Source organism: Spermophilus citellus (genome assembly GCF_964194105.1).
Source record: "Spermophilus citellus genome assembly, chromosome: 14".
In the NCBI taxonomy this organism is placed as follows: Eukaryota; Metazoa; Chordata; class Mammalia; order Rodentia; family Sciuridae; genus Spermophilus; species Spermophilus citellus.
The window spans coordinates 5,572,248-5,591,901 of NC_138194.1; the positions used below are offsets into that span (position 1 = coordinate 5,572,248).

The 19,654-nt window shown below is 46.3% G+C and overlaps 1 pseudogene across 1 annotated transcript in view; it reads left to right on the top strand.

Annotated features, from left to right (window-relative positions):
• Window positions 1-13,857, top strand: part of LOC308633223 (MICOS complex subunit MIC25-like) — a 28,066-nt pseudogene extending 14,209 nt beyond the window's left edge. The window contains exons 2-4 of the transcript XR_014024331.1: window positions 5,540-5,660; window positions 11,635-11,704; window positions 13,527-13,857. The product of XR_014024331.1 is annotated as an MICOS complex subunit MIC25-like (transcript). The remainder of the gene's footprint in view (window positions 1-5,539; window positions 5,661-11,634; window positions 11,705-13,526) is intronic.
• The last annotated feature ends 5,797 nt before the right edge of the window (window positions 13,858-19,654 follow it).

Consider the following 19,654-nt stretch of genomic DNA (forward strand, 5'->3'; position numbering starts at 1 on the left):
CGTGGGCTGCACTGCTCCAGCCTCCTTTGATATGCCAGGGGCTGCTCCCCTGGTCCCGGGGCTCTTCCCTTAGCGTGGGTTGCATCATTGCCAGCTCTGATAGCCTCTTCCATGCAGACCTCACACGTCATCAGTGCCTCGGCCACACCCACATAGATTCCAGGACGCCCAAGGCTCAGTGCTGCGCACCTGGGTGCCCATTCTTTGCCCCCAGCCCCTCAGAGGACTAGAGCTTTCTTTTTGGAATGGGGAGTACCAGGGATTGAACTCAGCGTCACTCAACCCCTGAGCCCCATCCCCAGCCCTATTTTGTATTTTATTTAGAGACAGGGTCTCCCTGAGTGGCTCTTGCTGAGGCTGGCCTCCAACTTGTGATCCTCCTGCCTCAGTCTCCCAAGCTGCTGGGATGACAGTATGTGCCACTAGGCTTGGCACTGGTGCATTTCAAAAGGGTCAACTCTGAAGCCCCGTTGGGTGCTGGCTAATTTGTAACAACTGGTGCCCCAGCTCCACCAGGAACATCGCTGTTTTTCCATCCTCTTCTGTGGTGACAATATTCCCAGCCCTGGCCAGTTCCAGGCTACCATTGTGTAGTTAGCTAGCCCCCAGGATTTCTCCAGAATTGGACAGTCACCCAGCACCCTATCAGGGTGCCCCCAGAGTGTCCACTCAGCCCGTGTCCCCACCGATCTGGAAGAATGTTCACTCTGCCCTTGCTGTCACCTCACACCCAGCCAGGTGTCCCAGGCCGACCCTCCGGGTGTGATTGGTTCTAGCAAGAACTGGGGACCGGCCGTGCTCTGGAGCTTACCCTTCAGCTCCTGCGGGGTCGACTTGGTGGCTACAGCTTAGGGAACAAGCTGGCCGCTCTTTACAGTCTGAGGGTTTCTTATATCTACAATCAAACCCGTGTGCCACCTTCTCAGGATAGTTTCTCTACGTGTTCCTGTTTCTGTCATCCCCACCCACGTTCCTCCACTGACTTGGGGTCACAATTCCCCTGCCTTCTGTAACTCCGGCTCATTCATTCCTCCGAGTCAAGGCAAGCACCAGGCAGAGCCTTTGTCCCTTCCCAAGGAGGGCACAGTCCCCTCCACCCTACTCCTCCCCTGCTGCCCTTCAGCTCCTCCCATGGTTTCTTTGCTCTCCGACTTTTCCCTGTCCACACAGTCGCCTGACCCTCTGCCCCAGCCCGCGAGCCTTCTGTGGCAGTTTCGAGCGCTCCACCTTCGGCAGCCCGAGCCTCCCGCAGAACTCAGGGCTGCAGGGACAGGACCGTCTCCTTTTGCGATTTGGTGTGACATCCCATCTGGGCTGCTCATTTTTGTCTTTGGCAGTGTCTCTGTAACAGCTTTGAGACGTAATCTTCATGTCATGCAATTCGCCCATTTAAAGTCTGCAATTCAGATTTTTCCAGCATTGCTAGGGATTGGACCCAGATTTTCTGTGTGCCTGGCAAGTATTCTACTAGGGAGCTGTATCCAGATGTGCAGCCATTACCACAGTCATTTTACACACTCACACAGAGTTATATATATATATATAGAGAGAGAGACAGGGTCTTGCTTAGTTGCTTAGAACCTCACCAAGTTGCCGAGGCTGGCCCCCACCTTGCAGTCCTCCTGCCTCATGAGCCGTTGGGATCATAGGCTCACACCTCCGTGCCCGGCCACTACAATGATTTTTATAACATTTTCACCCCCTACCCTCAAATATCCTTACCCTGTAACTATCAGCCCCGTCCCTCATTTCCCTAAGCCCAGGTAACCACTAATCTACTTTTTCTATCTAGACAATTGTGCAGTCTGGACATATATAACCTACCGCATAGGTGTGGCCTCTGGGATCTTTAACCTGGCAGCGTGTTCTCAAGGGCCATCCACATCGTGGCATGCATCAGTATCTTCATTCCTGTTCATGACCGAATAGTATTCCTTGTCTAGAGACACTTCATTTTCCTTGTCCACTCATCAGGTGATGGACATTTGAGTTGTCTTCTTCCTGGCCATCATGGGTAATGCTGATACAAATATTAGTGTGCAAACTCTTGTTTGGACATGTTTTTGTTTCTCTCTGATATTCAGCTAAGAGTGAATTGCTCTAGGTTTAATCTTTTATCGAACTTCCAGACTGTTTTTCCATAGTGGCTGACTCATTTTATATTCTGACCAGCAGTGTATTAGGGTTCTGATTTCTTTACATCTTTGCCACCACTTTTTGTTTTGAATTCTTTTGGTACCCGGGAATGAATCCAGCGGCCCTTGACCACTGAGCCCCATCCCCAGCCCTACTTTTGTATTTTATTTAGAGACAGGGTCTCCCTGAGTTGCTTAGTGCTTTGCTTTTGCTGAGGCTGGCTTGGAACTCGTGATCCTCCTGCTTCAACCTCTCAAGCCACTGGGATGATAGGTGTGAGCCACCACACCCAGCTCTGGCCTTGACACACACACACACACACACACACACACACACATATTTTTTTGGTTGTCAATGAACTTTATTTATTTGTATGTGGTGCTGAGGATCGAACTCAGTGCCTCACATGTGCTAGGTGAGTGCTCTACCACTGAGCCACCACCCCAGCCCTGGCCTTGACTTTTCCATTCTATCTCTCTCAGTGGATGGAAATGGCTTCTTGTCGTGGTTTAATTTTACATTTCTCTAATGACAGATGATGCAGTGCTGCTTCAGGACATTCTGTTCAGGTCCTTTGCCCAGTGTTCAGTCAGTTTCACTTGACTATAACAAAATACTTGAGATAATCAACTTATGAAGAGGAAATGTTCATTCTGGCTCCCAGTTTTGTATATTGTCTTCTGTGATCGGTTGGCCTTATTGTTTTGGGCCGGTGGCAAGGGTGTCACCTTATGGTGGGGGGATGTGGTGGGGCAGATGGTTCCTATCATAAGCCAGGAAGGAAAGAGGAAGAAGAGGAGCTTGGGATCCTGCAGTACCCCTTAAGGGCAGAGTCCCTGACCTAAGGACCTCCTGCTGCCCCCCTCAAAGGTCTGTCATCTCCTGGTCATGCTGACCCAGGCCCAAGGCCTCCCCTTTGGGGAAACTTATCCAGTCCACCACAGCACCCATTTTTTTTAAATTAGAAGGTTTTTTCTTTTTCTTTTTTCTTTATCATGAATTGTGTGAATTTTTAGGTATATTCAAGATAAAATTCCTCTTCAGGTATTTGATTTGCAAATATTTTCTCCCATCCCATGGGTTATCTTTTTAGGTGCTTGGTTGTGTCTTTAGATAAGCAAACCTTTACACTTGGGTGAAGTTTGCTTTTACCTTTGGGGTCATTTTTAAGGTGACCTTGATGAAGTCTTCAAGGCTTACCCCCGTCTCCTGGGAAGAGTCGTCATTTTAGCTCTTACTTTTAGGTCGCTGAACTATCTTGAGTTGTTTTTGTGGCTGGTGGAAGATGTGGGTCCAACTTTACTCTTTGGAGTAGGAAGTTGTCCCCACACCATTAATTAAAGAGGCTGTTCTTTACCCACTGAATTCTCTTGGCTGTGTCACCTCATGGCTGATGGCATTCTGATGGCGTGGGAGGGGTCAGTACCAGCTCCCACCAGTCACCACCTCTTCAGGGTCTCATCTCCTGTAATAGCACTGAGCTGAGGACCCGACTTCCTTTTTTTTTTTTTAGAGAGAGGGAGAGAGAGAGAGAGAGAGAGAATTTTTAATATTTATTTTTTAGTTCTCGGCAGACACAACATCTTTGTTGGTATGTGGTGCTGAGGATCGAACCCGGGCCGCACGCATGCCAGGCGAGCGCACTACCACTTGAGCCACATCCCCAGCCCCAGGACCTGACTTCCAACACTCAAGCCCCAGGAGACGAACTCAAGCCCTACCCAGGCCACAGCAGGATCTTATTGAAAATCAGGGGATTGTTTATGTATGGATCCATTTCCTAGCACCATATTCTCTTTATTGATGTACACGTTAGGTTTAGTCTTGTTCTGTATCATTAATTAGCTATTTGGTTTGTTTACATCCTAAATACTTGAAGGACCTCTATAGTGTTTAGTTACCACAGAAATATTGGTGGTAAAAAAAATTAAAACACAAACATAAGGAGGGGAGAAGGGGATAAAGACCCAAGAGGGCCCAGAGTGAAGCTGCATCTAAGCAGCCCCTCCTCCCCCTGAGAGCTTGGGTAGGTGTCCCCCTGGGTCCTGCTCTGAGCAGATCCCAATCTCATGCCTGTGTACATACATGAAAATTCACACTTGCCTTTGTAAATGTGGATATGCATAGACCACACTCAGCTAGATTTGTGTTTTCTGCTTTTTTTTAATAGCTGTGTATATCTTTTATAAAACGGAGACCCATACATCCTTTTATAACAGTATACAAGTCTTGCCTCCTTTTCGGGGGGCTGGGGATTGAACCCAGGAGTGCTTTATCATTGAATCCCCAGTCCTTGTTGTTTTGAGGTCTCACTGGGTTGCAGAGGGTCTCACCAAAATGCCGAGGCCAGCCTCAAACTCGCGATCCTCCTGCCTCAGCCTCCCTAAATGCTAGAATTCCAAGCACGCGCTACCGTGCCTGGCTCATTCTTTTTTAATGAATTTTTAACACTTCATAACACTTCATAGAATTTTTGCGCTCTGGTTTCTTTAACCAGTTGTCTATCTTGGAAGTTTAGGATTTTCTTGTTTTTTTCTCTCGTCCCAATGTCACAGTGAACATCCCGGCACGTGCCTTCGTGTGCCCAGGGGAGTACTTTTCCTGGTTAGCTATCTAGAAGGAGAATTGCTGATCATATCTTTTGTCTTACCGTCGTTTTTAATGCCTTCCCCTCCACTGTGCTTTATGATGCCTTGTGCACATTAGGCACTTAATAAATATTTACTGAAGTGAACTCTTAAGGGTCTTTAGCCTGGATTTATCCCTCACTCGCTGTTTCATCTTGTTAAACTGTTTATGGCCCCCTCATGCCTGTTTCATTGGCCCGAAAATGAATGAACACGTTGGTGATCCAGCCTTCATTAGGGGAACTAAGGTGAAGGGAGTCGGGAAGCGTTTTGATTCTCTGCCGCGTGGCCCTGGAGAGGACATGGGGGTGAATGAGCTGCAGCCCCTGAGGAAGAAGCCCCAGTCACCTGCACGTGGCCGGGAGGGCGCCTGGAGAAAGGGACACTGGGCTGCCCCTAAGGGAGATACGTGCAGCCTGGACAGGTAGAGATGAGCCAGGGTGGGAGGCGGGGGTGGCGTTGGCTCCGAGGGACAGCAGAAGTGCCATGAGAGTGGGGAGGAAGGACTCAAGCCGCCAAGACTACAGTGTGGACACAAGAACCAGAGAAGCGACAGAGCCTGGGGGGACAGTGTGGTTTCCTGGCATCCAGATGGGCTTGGCGTGGGTCTGCGGGGCAGGGGACCAGTGGCAGAGGCTTTGGAGAACTGTGCTGTTGGAGAGGGTCTTGGGGAAACCGCGTGTTGAGGAAATTCGAGGCACGAATAGATGGGAGCCTTAATTTCCAGACGTTTCTGTGATAGTAATGTCTCCTCTCCCATTCCTCGATTCTCGCAGCTGTCAGAGAATGTGGTGAACCGCATGAAGGATCCCTGCCAGCCTTCAGACTGCCAGCAGCCCAGCCCTCCGTATTGCACATGCACCCCTGCAGAAGGCGGCTCCAGAGCCCCTCCGAGAGGTATGGGGGGGGGCGCGGGGGTTCTGGGGAGGCAGGGGGCTGAGGTGTGACAGAGGGCATGTTTGTTCCAGCACATTCCGCTCCCCATGAGGCTCGTGCTTGTTTCTGGGGGACGTGGCGACTCCGCTCTGCTCCTGCGTTCCAGGACAGTGTAGCTTTCCTGGCATGACGGACCCGACGTGGGTGCCAGCCTCAGCAACCTAAGTCTCAAGTCGAAGGATCCTGTCCCAGTCCTTGGGATGGCTCACCCTTGGGCTTCTAAGAGGGGTGCTGGGCCTGGCGCGGTGGCACACGTCTGTCATCCCAGTTCCTTGGGAGGCTGAGGCAGGAGGATCATGAGTTCAAAGCCAGCCTCAGCCAAAAGCAAGACCCTAGACAACCAGCAAGACCCTGTCTCTAAATAAAATATAGAAAGGGCTGGGGATGGGCCTCCGTGGTCGAGGGCCCCTGAATTCAGTCACAAATAAGGGGAGTTTCTGTCCACTAACCCACTGTGGCTGGTGGTGGTGCTGTCCCTGCCCTGCCCTGCTGTGCCCGTTAATAGCGACTTGTAGCAAACACAAAGGCACAAAAAAGTACTAAGTACAAACATATTCACAGACCACAAACTAAAAAGCCCTTGGAGCACCTGCCATTCTGCTCAGTAAACACTCGCTCACGAGAATCTGGGTCTGTCGCCTAGAACTAGGTGTTTCCCTTTAAAAGTCAATGGGCTGGAGGAGCCACACCCCAACAGACGGCTGCACCCCATTCCAAGCAGGGCCCAGCGCCTGGCCTCGAAGTGCTGTTGTCCATCCACCCTGCTGACCTTCCCTGTGGGGTTGTGGGAATCAGGACGCAGCACGGGGACATGACCCCTCTCTGTGGACCCCAAGGAGAATCGGGATGGGATAGGAGGAGCCTCCCTGAGGCCAGGCTGGATCCTGGCTGGCCAGAGTCTGCCGTCTGCCCACCTAGAAAAGTAGGCAAATGATGGAAAACAGAGAAACGAACTCTGTGTCATTTGAGGAGGAGCAGCTGGCTGGCTTCTCTGTAGGTCCCCCAGAAGCAGCTGTGATTTATAGAAACAGAAGCTACGTGTAGACTGAGGTAGGCTGGGTTCCTCAGAACCCCCTGACGGGGCTGGCTGGGGCTCAGGGCAGAGTGTGAGGCCCTGGGTTCCAGCCTCAGCACACATACAAATAAATATATAAAGAAATGTTATTGAAAGGGAAAAAAAAGAAACATGTTTCCGTCATGGGTCCCCTCGGTGCCCCTCAGGATCAGGGTGCAGCTCCTCAGCCTCCATGCTCAGCAGGAGGAAGTAAAAGCAGTTATCAGGAAGTTGTACAGGATGCAGAAGAGCAGTTTCACGCATTTGAAAGGGACCTGTTCCACAGGGTGGCGCAGAGCAGGCTCCTCGCTGCAGGGAGGGGCTTCCTCCGTTTGGGAAGATGGACTAATGGTGAGCGGGATTCACAGACAGGGGCAGTAGGAACAGAGACACCAAGGTGTGGCACAGCCTTGCCCTTTTGGGGTTCTAGAAATAGTTTGCTAGCTGTGGGCAGTGGCGAAGACTAATCCCAGAGGCTTGGGGAGACTAAGGCAGGAGGTTCCCAAGTTCAAAGCCAGCCTCAGCAACTCAATGAGGCTCTGCTTCTGAATAAAATACAAAAAAGGCCAGGGTGTGGCTCAGTGGTAGAGCACCCCTGGGTTAAATCCCTGGTACCAAAAAGAGAGAAGTAGTTTGCTGCATTTGGAATACAAAGTACCAAGAGGGGGAGTGTTGGGGTGTTGTTTGGGGACCAGGCTGTAGACACCACCACACAGTGATCAGAGAGCCCCAGCTTCATGCTCAAAGCCAGGATGCAGAGCCAAGTGCTGGGACTCCTACCCTGCGTTTCTGCCCCTCGGCTTCCTGCACCCCGTAGAGCAGGTCAGTGCCTGGATTGGACCCACCTGAGATCTTTTTGAAAAGGCTAGGGGGAGTCTCAGAACTCCACCAGACACTTTCATCCTTGACCCAGAAGACTACTGCACAGTATCTATAGCTCATGGAGGGGGGTGGGTGGGAGTGGAATCCAACCTGACCCCGGGGGCTTTAATAAGCTGGGTTCCCAGGTGAGCGGGAGAAAGTGATGGAAAAAAGGAAAAACTGCCAAAGTCCGACACGTGTCCGTTTGAGCTTTGATAGGTAAAGGAAGCATTCACTTCCATCTTAAGTTTTAGCCGTAGAAGAAGGAAGAATCATGACTTGTGATTGACTTTCACGATGACAACATGCTTTGCAGTTGAAGTGATGAGTGTGACACTGTCAGGGCGTCCAGCTCCTGGGTGTCCCAAATGCAGAACTGAGCAAGACACAGGTACCTGGCAGAGCACAGATCAGGTGAAGGTGAAAGTAGCACTCCATTGGGTAGAGCAGGGTGGCTAAGCAGGGAGGCCCGAGCCCCCCACCCCATCTTACATGCTGAACTGTGAGGCCATCTCTTCCCCTGGTGGACTTGAGTGAAGACCTGGCCCCTTTGCTCCCATTGGTCACCTTATGATACCTGATTTGAATATTTCCTCCCCATTGGTTACTTTAGAAGACCTCATCAGAATACTACCACCTGATCCTCATTGGTCATTTTAACATAGGGAAGCTGAGGCAGGAGTTGTCTTGCTGATAAGTTCTTAGTGGAGGGAGTTGTCATGGTGATGGGACTTACTCTAAACAGGGTCATGACTTGTGTCCCTGTCTTGTCCTCCTGCGGCATCCTTTTACCCTGCCTCTGCCGCCGTGCTGTCCGGGAACTCGTACCTGACAGGTGTGTGCTCTGTTGCTGCAGAAGCTTCGGCATAAATGGGCAGTTTGAAGGTGGCCCCGTTTAAGATGTCTTTTACTACTTTTGTTTCTTTTCGGGACCAGAGACTGGATCCCACCAGGTGCTTTGCCACTGAGCCACATTCCCAGTCCTGTATTTTGAGGCAGGGTCTTGGCTAAGTTGCTGAGGTCGATCTTGAATTTTGATCCTCTCACCTAAGCCTCCCAAGTTGCTGGGATCGCAGAAGTGTGCCACCGCGCCCGGAACGATATCTTTCTCTTCTAAAACTAATCTTTTGCTTTATTTAAGTGATAGAACAAGTTTAGAACAAGAAGTTAAAATTAAATTCTTATCTCATACTATACCCCCAAATAATGTCAGCCAAAAGGAAAGATGTGAGTACAAGACGTGAAACCGTAAAAGTGTAATAAAAGAGATATTTCTAAGTCCTACATCACATGAAGAAACCTTAAATTAAGAAGAAAAGGAGCAAACTGACTAGAAGAAATCAGAGGCAATTTGGGGAGGGACAAATCCCTCCCAAACAAATGACAAACTAGGGGACATTTGACAGATGTCAAATTTGGGCATGAGGGTGTTGTGATTTGCTTATGAGGTGCCTTCTCTAAAAGTCTCCTGGGTTCCTGCAGGAATGTTGGAAGTGAATGATTGGATGAGGACCGTGACCTCATCAGCCCCTCCTAGTTGGGGTGGGCTGGGTGGTAACTGTGGGCAGGTGGGCTGTGGCTGGAGCAGGGGGTCCTTGGGGCTGTGCCCGGGAAGGGTGCGTCTTCCTGCAGCCCCCTGCTTCCTGGCTGCCTGTGTGCACAGTTTCCCTCTGGGGCCCTTCGGTCATGATGCTCTGCCTCACCTGGGCCCAGAGCGACGGAGTCGGCCCACCACGGACTGAACCTCTATGAGCCACGTCATTCTTATCAGGTGTTTGGGTCTCAGTGACGAGAAGCTTTCTACCACAACCAAGTACTAGGAACACCCAAAGAGTTCACAAAGACTTTCTTAACAGAGAACTCATTGGGAAACGTGCACAAATGGCCGACTGGATGTATGGCGAGACTTTGAACTTCGCTAATAACCGAGGACACCAATATTCACTGATGCCTGCGACCAAGGGAGCAGGAAGTTGGCAGGCTCCTACAGGCAGGGAAGCAGCGTGGCTGAGTGCCACCTTCTCTGCAGTGGGGACGTGGATTGTTTTTTAATTTTTAAAAAAGGAAAATTATATCAAAAGCAAAAATAATTTACAACTCAGTGAAGCTGTTGATATCAACAGAATGGGGAGCATGAATGTCAAAACAAGACCCCAGCGCACGGTGTTTAGTCTTTATATTCTCGCTGGATGACCTGGCCTGGTCCTGAGGAGCACGCACAGTGGCCCCTGTTTAGGCTGGATCCATGTGCCGTGCTGTGTCATGGTGGAGAAGGTGCAAGTCATGGGCACTTGGGAAAGCGCACCCTCACAGGGACCCGACAGGTCTCCATGTGGAGCCGCAGCCCCTCGCCTGTTCCTTGCCCTATCTGCTGCTTCCACAGCCGTCTGGGCAGCTCTAGACACTGCTGCAGTGAGACTCTGCGAGGGAGGGCAGAGCACCGGAGAAGACCCCAGAAAGCTGCCAAGCTCTGGCTGAGGGTTTGGGAAGGATGAAGACTTGAGGCAGGGGAGAAAGGACAGAACTGCAGCAGAGACACTAAATTGCAGTTGCTCAAAAATCCCTGAATACTCCCAGGGGCCCAGGAGGCTGAGGCAGGAGGACCGCAGAGTTGAGGCCTGCCTTAGCAACTTAGCGAGACTGTGTCTCAAATAAAAACTAAAAGGGCTGGGGCTGTGGTTCAGTGGTTAGCGCCCTGGGGTTCCATCCCCAGTACCAGAAAAAAAAATATTTCAAGTATGAATATAAATTATATAAATTTCCATCAGGAAAGGTAGACCTGCTGTGACAACTTACAGAGCCCAACATGACGAGAAATGATGCAGGTTCAAGTGTAACCAGGGTTACTGTGGGGTGCTTGCCACACTCAGGATTGGAAACCTGTAGAATGGGATATTGTATTAGTCTGTTTTCTGTTGCTGTAACTAAATGCCATAGACTAGGAAATTTATAAAGAAAAAAAATTAATTTCTTACAGTTCTGGAGGCTGGGAAGTCGAAGGCATTTGGTGAGGGTCTTCCTGGTGAGGCGGTCCTGTAGTTCTGAGGTGATGCGGAAGTTGAGACAGAGCAGGGGTGCTAGCCCAGGTTCTCTCCCTCTCCTCATGAGCCACTGACTCCCTCATGGGCCCCCCAGCACCTCACCTGCTCCTACCTACTCCAGCGGCTCCACCTCTTAAAGCTGCTGGTTAGCCAGCCCTCCCGTCACGGTGGCCAAACTGCCTGACAACAATAGCTCAGGGGAGGAGAAGTTCGCCTTGTCTGATCCAGGAGGCAGAGAGACAGCAAGGAGCCAGGGACAAATGGCATCCCCCAGGCCCCGTCCCCAGTTACTCCCTGCTCCCCACCATGGGCCCCAGGCCTGCAGTCATGCCCCTGATCCATTCAAATTATATGGATTGACAGATGGATCAGGCCCAACACCCGTGACCTAATCATCCCACCCTGATCATGCCTGCCTGGCCCCACGGGCGTCCAGGGGACTCTCACAGCTGAGCCATGCCCTGTTCAAGTGGCAGTTAAATTAACTGAATTTCAGAGAGGGGCAGACATCCAATGAAGGCAGGTCCCACAGGAAACCAAACTGCAGGAGCCTCCCGCCCCCCCTGGCCTCTTGTCAAAACCCAGACCTGGGGCTGTCCTTGTGAAGCAGAGCAGTGGCCACTGTCAGCCACATCTGCCTTTGTTAGGAGGTGACCTAGATTCCAAATAATTGTCAAGTGAGCGGGGATGGATTTGGGACGCTGTACTCGGTGGCTTTGCTGCGACAGCTCCGCACTGTCAGCCTCCCAGTGCAGAGAGACCCCTTGGTGGGTGTGGCTGCCCACCCTGGTGGTCCAGGATGTGTTCCTCTGCCCACAGGGGCTCGGGGGCCATCGGGGGCATCCTCTGTGGGAACACGTCCACCTGTCTGCTGGGCGCTGTGTTCCAGGGGTGCACATCCACCCACAGGGATGTGCTCCTGAGCCCCTTTCTTAGGTGACCACAGCCTTCAGTGACCCTTTTTTTCTTCTCTTTGCAGAATCCAAACTGCCCTAGTTCAACACCAATGGTGAGCAGCAGCCCTCGGAGGTGAAGGAGGATCTCAAGAGGTGAGCCCGAGTGTTCTCTCAATCAGTGCTGAGCTTCCTGAAAACCTTTTCCTTGCCTGAAGCTCTGGAGGTTTGTTCTCACATATTTCAGGTCATTCATGTCGAAGGACAGTCCTCTGGTGTAGGTGACACTGGTCCTCGTTTAAAGATGAACAAACAAGGCCTGTCATCCCAGCAGCTTGGGAGGCTGAGGCAGGAGGATCTCGAGCTCATAGCCAGCCTCAGCCAAAGCGAGGCCCTGAGCCACGCAGGGAGACCCTGTCTCTAAAGGAAATACAAAATCGGGCTGGGGATGGGGCTCAGGGGTGGAGTGTTCCTGGGTTCAATCCTCAGTAACCCCCAAAAATTAAGAAAGGAGCTCCAAAGGAGTATGGGGGAGTGCTGATTTTTAAAAAATGAATTCTTAAAATCCATTTTAAAAGCCAGGACTAAGTAGTCAAGCTACTGTCCCCACATGTGTCAGGGGTGTGTGAGAAGAAGGGAGAGGCCTGGTTCTACCTGGTGGATTGACCCCAGGGTGTCAGCCACCTCCCATCCACACAGGCCTTACTCCTGAGAGCTGGCCGCACCTTAGACACAGACCTGTGCTCTCCCTTGAGGACTTGTGGAGAAGTGCTTAAAGCCCCGGGTCCTGGAGCACAGCCCGGCACCCTGACCCTGTGATCGCCAGTTGTCACCTGGGAAAGGCACTGTGTCTGGAAGGGCTGAGAACCCCTCTTTCACCTGGGCATGGTCATGATTCAGTCTGTTTCACACGTACCAAGCACACGGCGCAGCTTCAGTATCCAAGAGGACATGGGTCTCTGTGTGATCAGGGGACCCAGAGCAATGGCTCATGCAGACTAGTGTCACCCTGGGTAGGTCCGCCCTTCACTGGCACAGCTGGGGTGCAATCTCACATCCAGGAATCCATCCTCCCCGACCCTAAATCACCAACCTGAACCCACCTCCTTGGTACTTTTAAACATTTTTAAAATGTTAAAGTAAAATGTGCTCAGGAAGGATTCAGAAAATACATAAAATGAAAAAAAAAATCCCCACAGACTCGTTATCTCTGTGTGACCACGATTAATATCTTGGTGTCCCTTCCACGGACCTTCTTGTCTTTAGGATCACTTCCTAAAGTCATAAGTACTCTTCCTATTTTCACTTATTATCATAATTATTTTCTATTAGTCACACCTACTTCATAACCATTATAATTGCCAACAATTATTTATCAATTCTCAGTTTTTAGACTCAAAATATTAATGAATCAAAGGCTGCCTTTCCCTTTGGTGCTGTGACCCTGCTGGTGTTTGACCTTAGTATATTAAACTTGACCTCCATTATTGGACATTTAGGTGACTCGCTTTCTGTTTCTAGTATAATCAATAACACTTCTAAGGGCGTCGGACACTGTGACTTTCCCCTGTCTCTAGGGTTAGTTGACTAGGCAGAGTGCCCAGAGATGGGTCCCAGGGTGGCCATGTGTCCAGGTGAAGGGTTAAACGTTGAAACAAAGGACGGGCTGCCCCCTATCCCGCCTGCCCGCCTGCCCCTTCCCTTGGAAGCCATGTGTCTCGGGGATTGCGTCTCTGCCCTCTCCCCGCCTCCTGGCCCCTCTCCCGGGCAGCTGTGTTTCGTCCTGGCTGAGTGGCCCTGGTCTTTCGTGGCCGAGGGAGGTGTTGCTGAGACGACAGGCATGTGGTTTCGTGGCCCTCTCCTCTCCCGACTGGCCAGTGGCCCCCGGACCCCAGTGCTGCTCAGCCAGAGGATGCAGAGCTGCCTGCCCTGTTGTGCAGTGCTGCCCCACATCTGCCTGCCCTGTCGCCCGGGCCAGGTTCCAGCAGGAGCAGGCGTCCATCCAGGAGGAGCTGTTCCAGGTGGTGAAGAGGGAGTGCGAGGCCGCCGCCAAGCACCTGAAGGCGCCCCCGCCCCGGGAGGAGGCCTGCACTGACCCCGAGAAGCCCAAGTCGGCCCAGCTGGTGAGTAGCCTTCCCAGGGGCCTCTGGGAAGCCCGGTCTGTCCGGAGCTGGTGGCTGATGCCGCCCACTGCCTGTGCCCCGTGGAAGGGTATCGGGGACCTGGCTTCTGGGGCCCCAGCTGTCCCTGGTGTGCGGTGCCGCCTGTGGCGTGTTTTCATTCCCCGTGGGCCTCAGGCCTCCACGTGAAGACCCCGGGTCACTTGACAGTGGCTCTCTGAAACTTGTCGAGCGCTGGTTGTGGGTGTGAGGACAGAGGCTTGGGGGCTGAGGGCCCGCGGAGAGGACATGGACAGATGCCTTCAGAATCTGGATCAGGGCTCAGGTGTTCACACTGGGCCTGCCCAGAGGGGCAGAGCGGGTGCCCAGGGCTGAGCGGGTGCCTGGCAAGCATGGAGGGGGGTTCCTGCTGCTGCTCCTGCACGTCAGACCCGCCAGAGGCCGCCAGGGTTCTATCTGTATGCTGCAGTAGGAGCCCTGGGTGGCCAGTTGTGACTCGCTGGTGTCATCACGGATCAGTGCCACTTTCCCTCCTGTGCCATCTGTCCCCTGAGGGCCAGGCCATGCTCAGACTGACTGTCCTCAGAGCCAGTCAGGGCTGCTGCCGCCTGTGGGCACAGGGCCACAGGACAGCCCTCGGCAGGAGGGAGGCTGTGCCCACCCAGACATCTCCGTCGGCAAGGACGGCTTACCCAGAGCCCTTCAGCAGAGCTCCTGCAGCCTACTGTGCTGAGGAGCGCCCCGCTGACTGCAGCGTCACATTTCACATTTGCAAAAGGGGGGACGACCAGACAGAATTGGGACAGAGGGGAGGGGAGGCTGCTGCAGGATCTCAGTCATGCCTGCTTCAGTGGCCTTGCGCTCCAGCCTCGCCAGTGTGCCACCAACTGGGCAGGGCGGGAGGCCCCGCCCTGGGAGGGGAGCCTGCCATGCTGCCTGGGTGCGCAGCTTCACTGTCTGGCTTGATTATTTTACACAGTAAATCTATGATTGAAATAGAACTCTTGATATTTATATTTACTTAAAATAGTAGATTTTATATGTATGTATGTATGTGTACATACATACACACATAGATGTATATATCATACACAGATGCTATTGGTGAGTATCTTGATGTTTAAGTACAAAAACTTAAGACGTATTTGGAAATTTTCAGCAAAATATAATTCAAAGTTTAATATTTTAGCTTGATTTTTAAAAATAATACCACTTTCAAGAGTGATATGAGTGTTTAAGAAAGTATATTATGTTTTTATGCATTTTGTGAAAATTTTATGTAATATTAATATCAATCTTCAGTGTTCATGCATTGACATCAACAAAACTATTGTTTTGATTTACAGTATTTACAGTGGTTTTGCTGATCTTGACAAGTTCAGTTATGTAAGAAATTTAGTAAGGAACAATGTATATATGAAGTCAAATATCCTTCTTTCAAACCCTTTATAACTTTAAATCTTTCTTTGAAAAACTGTACCATAATATTCAGTTTCTATTTCATAAACATATTAGAACTTTATATTCCTATAATAAATGTGCTAAGTTCAGTCAACATTTCTATTTATATAACACATTTCAATTCATAGTTTTAAGTTTCATAAACTAGGATACAAGTAGAAAAATAATGATAGAGAATACATATCTTGTAGTAGTTGTGTCTGTTGGATTATTTAAAATGAATGGTAGTATTCTAAATCAATATATAAACAGATAATTGATTAAAATCATTTTCTTCTGTGACATAAAGAAATATTTACTATAGAATATGCATTTGGTATATACTAAAAGCATGACTTATTACTACATTGACTTATATATTATTATTTGAGAGTAAAATAAATTCTGACAAACACTCAAAATGACATAAAAATGAATATAAATTTAAATACATGTATAAAACCATAGTAAACAAATACATGAATGTAAAATAAGCAAAGGCATCCCATTATTTAGAATTCAAATATGGCATTAGTGAATTTTAAACCAATTTAGAGTACATAAGGGTATCAAGACACTTCATCACACACACAAGAATATATGCATGTTTTTACATGTGCACATAAAACTTCTTCACATATGTACATATGTGCATATGTATGTATACTTACCTAGGTACATGCATATATAGGTATGACAAAGCATAACAGGAAATGACAAAAAATTTCATCTAATATGAAATTTTTATTAATTAACAAGTAGTTGCTGAGGTACCTAGTTCCGAAAAGTTCAATTTAAAATTTAGTCTTTTAGAAAGAATGCTGTAATGAATTATTAATGTCTGTAATAGACAAAATAAATAAATAAATAAACATTATTTATCAAAATTCATAATGAAATTACAAACTACAAAATTTCATTGTGAACTACAAATTTTCATGGTATGATAATCAATAATCAATAATATGATGTAAATGTAGTTAAACTTTCATAAAGCTTTTTTTAGATATATTTATAAATGATAGTGAAGTTATACTAGAAAAAAGAAAAAAAAAAAAAAGAAATGAACCACAGCAATGAACAGTCACAAAATCAGCGCCTAATACCTACAGGAACTCCACCAGGTGGAACCTATATGCAAATTAGACATGAAAAAAAATGTAAATGTAAATAATTACAATTACAACATTATACATAAAATGTACACTAGTAAGAGAAAAATCAATTTTTCTAATCTCTAAATTAACAACTTTTCTCAAAATACATGTAACATTTTTCTTATTGTGACATACATATTATGTAACAATGATATTTATTATAAGTATTTATTTAAAGTACATAATATCTTTAAGAATATATTGAGTTTATTTCTAAGTAAGATATCTGTGTCTTGAAACAATAACACTTTATGGAAATTAACTTACATAAATGGATGAATGGTAAGTAAACAATTCTCTTTTTACCAGTCAAATGGTGATCTCTACACTATTATTTTCTAAATGGAATTCAATAATCAGTTTTTAGTTGTTCTGACATTATAAACATGGCAGTCTCAGATCTCCTTTTTACACACCTTGTACATTACCTATTACTAGTTTGAAACTATAATGTGGTAAGAGTCCTTTAAAAATCATAAATGTGAGTGATTCATAAATATTGTGCAAATAACTATAAATCTGTATATGTCTATGTGCATTTATACAAAAAAACACTGGCATAAGTTTTTTTTTTTCTGTTCTCTGCTCTTTTCAGTTTTACTATGATTCTTAGGATTCTTTCTAAGTCAAAATCTTTACTGTGAAGAACATCATAACTCTTCAATCCCTAACAACATTTCTTAAACCTTTGTGCTCATTTTCTAATTAATTGAAGAAAGAAGTCCAACTTGATTTTTGGACCTATTAATTCAAATTTGTCACTCCTTAGTATCTGCCCTGTTAGAGCTATTCTTAAAACAATTCATGGGAGCCTAGCCCTGCAGTGACCAATTCTGTTTTTACATTTGAGCTTAATTTGCAATTTTATTGGTGATACTGGTCTAAGGTGACATGTCTCTTTATTCTTAAACAGTTTATCCCTATGCTGACTATTTTCACTAATTCTAGCTTTCATTACTGTCAAGATTTCACCATGAAGCAAATTTTTTTATTGTAAAGAAAAACCACCTTGAAATATTCTTGTTAATGCAGATTTTTAAAGATCCTAGCAATGAAATAATGTATGTCATAAAAATAATGAATGTTTGGTCAGCAAAGAGAGATGATTCAGAAGAACGTAAATTCATCTTCAAACACATTAGTGACTATTTCACAGATTTATTCTATGCTCTGGTAAATTTAAATTTTAAAGAAAATAAGTGAGTTCCAAGTAGGTTGGTTTCATAGCAATATAAGGAAGAACTGTCTCAGAATTGAATTGGCTAACCATGGAATGGGCTATATTCCAAATTATGGAATTAACTAACTTAATATCATTATAATTTTTGAATCATATATTAGATATTATCATTTCTTTAATCATGTCTGAATTTATCATTAAATTGAAGAACTATTAAAATCTATCAAGTGCTGAGAACTGGTAGTGTTCAGGATACATATGTTATTAACATATAGGACACTTTCCCAAGAAATTTAAACTCCATGAGGGAGAAAGACCCACATTACAAAGTTGGATGAGTCATAGAGACATGCACTGTGAGGGTGTTTGCAATGCAACTTGGGCAATGAATGCCCTGAAAGATTTTTGTGTAAGGAAATGCCTAAGCTGAATTATAAAATCATACATTAAATATAAGCTATCCATGCTGCTCTAGATAAAAGAAGATGAAAGTTTTCAAAACATAAAAATATGTAACAAAATTAGATAAAACATAGCTTGGTGAATGCAGGGAACTACAAGTAATTGATAAATGTAGTGAGTAAAGCAGAAATGTCAGAAATTGAGGATGAAGAAATGTTCAGGATAGCAAATATAGAATGTTTTGTACCTGAACTAGAAGCTTTTTCTGTAAGGAAATATGTGTCATGAAGGTATATTTGAGGTAAACTCAGGTATAGATTTTCTGTCAAGTCCACACATAAAAATGACTCTCACTAAGGCAGTAAAGTACTCTGATTTGTCCAACCTGGACCACTTTCCACTCATGCAGATAGTGTCAGTTCCACAAAACCAGAAGACAATGATGGAGGAGTGGTCATGTCAATAGCCACTAGCAGACTTGAGTCCATCAGTTGTCCCCAAATGTGTTTTCTTTAAGAGAGTACCAACAGATGGCATAAACTCCCCCTAATCACACTCTTGGGCCACTGTCATGATTTTCGTTTTCACTCTGTAACAACATTATTTTTTTCCCTATCAGTAATTATGTAAAACAGTTTTTAATTTATATTAATACAAAAGATTGCCCTGGTGACTTAGCAAACCCCACGTGAAACATTTCCTGTTCTATTGTATACTGAACTGCTGCAAACTGAAAAAGAACAGTTAATGAATTCAAACACATTTTTAAAAAATATCTTTAGTATGGAATTAAATCATTATAATGATTTTAAATATCCTGTATTCTATAGTTTATGTAGCCATATCTTTGTAACATTTTTATTAAAACAGCATAAATATAAGAATAAGTATTAACAAAACAAAAGGAAAAATGCATGTTTCACTTACATCTTCTATGTCTTTGTCCAGAGCTATAATTCTTAGAGGAGTGGTTAAATCTATATTGTCAGAAATGGTTGCTCCCACTGGGGCAGATTCAAGGATGTAGCCTTGATAGCTTGGCATTGTGGAATAGGGGCTCTGGTTGTTCTCATCCAGTATTTCAATGTGTAAACTGGCAAAGGCAGGGAGGGGATGGCCATTGTCTTGCTCAGCCTTAAGTAAAAACCAAAACATTTAAAAAATTGTGTTAGGATACCCTTCTTGTATGACACTTTTCTTGCTGTACATATGGATTTTTTTTAAACTAGTATCATTACAAAAAAAAAAAAAATACATTAAAGATCCATTTAAAAACATAAATCAGGAAACAGAAGTACCAGGCTTATTGTTTGATCCTCTATTTTCAAATCCAGAATGTATATATTTTTTAAAAATACTGCAATTAATTATTATAATTATTATCATGTAAAGAGTGATGACTGTTTAAACACAGGTTCACAGAACATAAGAAGAAGGCATTTGAGTGACTTGCTGATGAAATATTTAAATAAAAGAGAAAAAAAGACTATAACCTTAACAAAATACCACACCTATTTTTGTCTTTTCCAAGTCTTCTTGTTTCACACTGTAGTCAGAATGTTTCTGTAACCTCACAATTCAGCTATTGAAACCTTAACACCCAAGGTAAAAACATCAATAGTTGGAGGTTTTAGGAAGTGATAATAGCAGAATCTTCATTAATGAAATTATTGCCCTCAATAAAGAGGTGCCAGAAAACTCCTCTTTTCTCCTACCATGTGAGACACAGCAAGAAGGCCTTTTGTGTGAAGAATGGGCAGTCACCAAACATCAAATCTGCCAGTGCCTTGATCTTTGCAGCCTCCAG